This window comes from Podarcis muralis, chromosome 13 (genome assembly GCF_964188315.1).
Source record: "Podarcis muralis chromosome 13, rPodMur119.hap1.1, whole genome shotgun sequence".
In the NCBI taxonomy this organism is placed as follows: Eukaryota; Metazoa; Chordata; class Lepidosauria; order Squamata; family Lacertidae; genus Podarcis; species Podarcis muralis.
This window is the reverse complement of record NC_135667.1, coordinates 20,092,174-20,095,135: the sequence shown is the minus strand read 5'-3', so window position 1 is coordinate 20,095,135 and position 2,962 is coordinate 20,092,174. Positions and strand designations below refer to the sequence as shown.

General features: G+C 53.4%; 1 non-coding gene across 1 annotated transcript; it reads right to left on the bottom strand.

Moving 5' to 3' along the window:
* Positions 1–2,006: 2,006 nt before the first annotated feature.
* Positions 2,007–2,079, bottom strand: TRNAY-GUA (transfer RNA tyrosine (anticodon GUA)). The gene has a single exon. It is a non-coding gene; the product is annotated as a tRNA-Tyr (tRNA).
* Between the last annotated feature and the right edge of the window lie 883 nt (positions 2,080–2,962).

The following is a 2,962-nucleotide window of genomic DNA, read 5'->3' as shown; positions in this document are numbered from 1 at the left end:
GGAGGGGGGGAATTCCATCCACTTTCTCAAGAGGCATGCATCATTCCTGGCTTTTTCTCTGCTTGCACGCATTTGGTTTAGAGAAAGCACGTTTTGAGAAGTCAGCTGGCGGCAGAGGGCGTGTTCTGATATGCATGCGGTTCCCAAGCTTCAGGGCTGCCTGTGTGAATCTGGCATGCTACTGGCAACCCTCTGATATCTGCTGAGCAGCAACAAAGCTGGACCAGGACTGCATGGCAAAGATGCCGTAGGCTAGACCCCGAGACAGCGCAGAGGCGCTGCTTCAATTGGCAGGGTGGTTTTGTGTGTGGATGGGAGAGCAGCAGGGTGCAAAACTGTCCCGGCTGCTTCTGCACCTCTCTATTGAATAAGCAACTGGAGAGAGCCAATAAAAACAGTAGCCTGGCTTGAGCACACGGGGAGGAGTTGTGGCTCAGTGGGAGAGCACCTGACTGGCATGCAGGAGGTCCCGGGTTCAGCCCCTGGTATTTCCAGGTAGTGCTGGGAAAGGCTTTATCATAGAATTGTTCTGTTGGAAGGGACCCCAAGGGTCATCCACCCCAACCCCCTGCAATGCAGGAATCTCAGCTACAGCATCCCTGACGGATGGCCATCCAGCCTCTGCTTAGAAACCTCCACAACCTCCTGAGGGAGTCAGTTCCACGTCAGTCGGAAACAAGCCGCAGAAGCCGTCCACTTCCAGAGATAGGTCCCATCCACACTGTGCATTTAGAGCACACTCAGGGCTCCTCCGGAAAGATTCTGGGAACTGTAGTTTGCTAAGGGTGCTGACCTCACAGGTCGGACAATTCCCAGCCCTCCGAGCAGACTATGGTCCCCGAGATTCTCCACGACTCTTCAAGTGGGGAGCAGAGGCAACTTCTTAATTTCACCTGTCACTTTTTACCATCCCTTTCAGAACATGCTGCCAGGTCCACTATCCCCATCTACCATAGTGGTGCCTACACTGACCTGCAGCAGCCCTCCAGGATTTCAGGCAGGGGTGTCTCCCCACTGGTTCCTTTACCTTCAAGCCCTGCCCCATCGGAGGCCCTTCGCTCTGCCCCCCAAAAACACATATATAGGTACCTCCTTGATACAAGGGCGGGATATAAATCCATAAATCATCGTGAAGCTGAGAAAGAACCACAAGGAGCTCAGTCGGCAGAGCGTAAGACTCTTCACCTCAGGGCCGCGGGTTCGAGCCCCACATTGGGCAAAATATTACTTCGCTGCAGGGGGTTGGACTAGATGACCCTAGAGGTCCCTTCCCGCTGTACAATTCTGTGATTCTATGAAGCCTCCGCGATCTTGGCGCTTGGGGGCTCCCTCCGCAAGCGCGGAAGCCAAGGTTGGAAGCGGCAGGTTCCCCCCTCTCGATTTCCCCCCTGCGCCGATCCCCTTGCCCTGACTGCTGGCGCCACGCACGCGGGAGGTGCCGGGATCGAATCCTGACATCTGGCCCAGGTAAGGCGCAAGGGATCGGGAAAACATCCGGAGAGCCTCTGCCAGTCAGTGCCGACCCTTCTCCTAACCGGTCGAAGAGGGGAGCTAGCTTCCTGTATTTCCCATAACGCCCTGACTTACCTATTATCGATCGAGGTTTAGAGGGAGGGCGGAGAAAGGGGGGGGGGGGGTCTCTCCCCAGCGTCGTTCGGGCTTCTCACATGCTCGCGAACCCCACGAGAAAGCAGTTGCCCGAGTACAGGGCTGCCTGGCTTTTGTTTAGGCGAAAGTGAAAGTCTTTCCGAAGGGGGAGGGCTTGGTCCGGGGTGACGCCCCTCCTCGCTCCCCCGTCCCCAAATATTCGCGGTGGGGGGAGAGATATTTCCCCGCACGTCGGGACGCCCCCACTCGCCCGCCCCCGGGGCTCCGCAGCCACGAGCCCAAGCCGCGCTTCGGGCTCGGTTCCGCCTCTCCACGTGTCCCAGCAATCGGCCAGAAGGAGAGCGGCTCGTGCGATCTCGGAAAGGGCGAGGGTTAGCGCTGAGCATACAGAAATCTTTTGCCCAACGTGGGGCTCGAACCCACAACCTCGAGATCTATAATCTTATGCTCTACCGACTGAGCTATTCACGCATACATATTGTTTATGTTTCCTTTGGGGAATGAGGCACAGAGGAGCCTGTGGTGTCTTTAGGGTATATGGATTATTTACCATATACCCTAAAGATATATATGGGTCTTGTTTCTCCCTTGGATTCTTCAAGCAGCCTTGGATTCAAATAGAAAGCAAGCATTGGCCCTCTGCTTTCAGCTTTGCTTCTAAGTCACATCCCTGCCAAGTTCTGCTAGAAAACTGGCAAGTTGAGAGAGGACCCATTTGGTATCTAGCACAGAGCCCCCTTTGTTCTCTTGATGGCCCATTACTCAAGCGATTACCTCATCAGGAAGCTAACCTGGACTTACCTGGCTTATATTTTAAAACTTGCTGGATCCAGGGATTTAGGATTTGGCATCTACAAAGCTGTCAACTTTTCCCTTTTCTTCTGAGGAATCCTATTCAGAATAAGGGAATTTCCCACAAACTCATAAACACACACAATAAGGGAATTTCCCACAAACTCATAAACACACACACACAACACTAGACACCACCTAGACAACACTAGACCACACACAACACCACCTCTCAGGCATTTCCCCTTCCCACAGGTTCCAAATGTTCTGCTCTCGCAAATCTCAGGAGTCCTATAACTCCATTGTTCTTGTCACAAAAAAAAGCACACGCTCTTCCCTCTTAGCCATACCCAATGATCTGCCACTTCCTATTTCCTAGAGTCCATTAATTAAATTGCTTCTTCAAAACCACTAAAATCCCCCTACCTCCTGCCCTATGATTCCCCACACAAGCCCTTTAGGGACACAGGAATCTCCGTCCTGCACCAGAGACCGTTGGCATACCCAGCTTCCACTGGTCTTGAAACGGTGGGTTGTGGCCTGGCCCAAGTCAGGTCCAAAC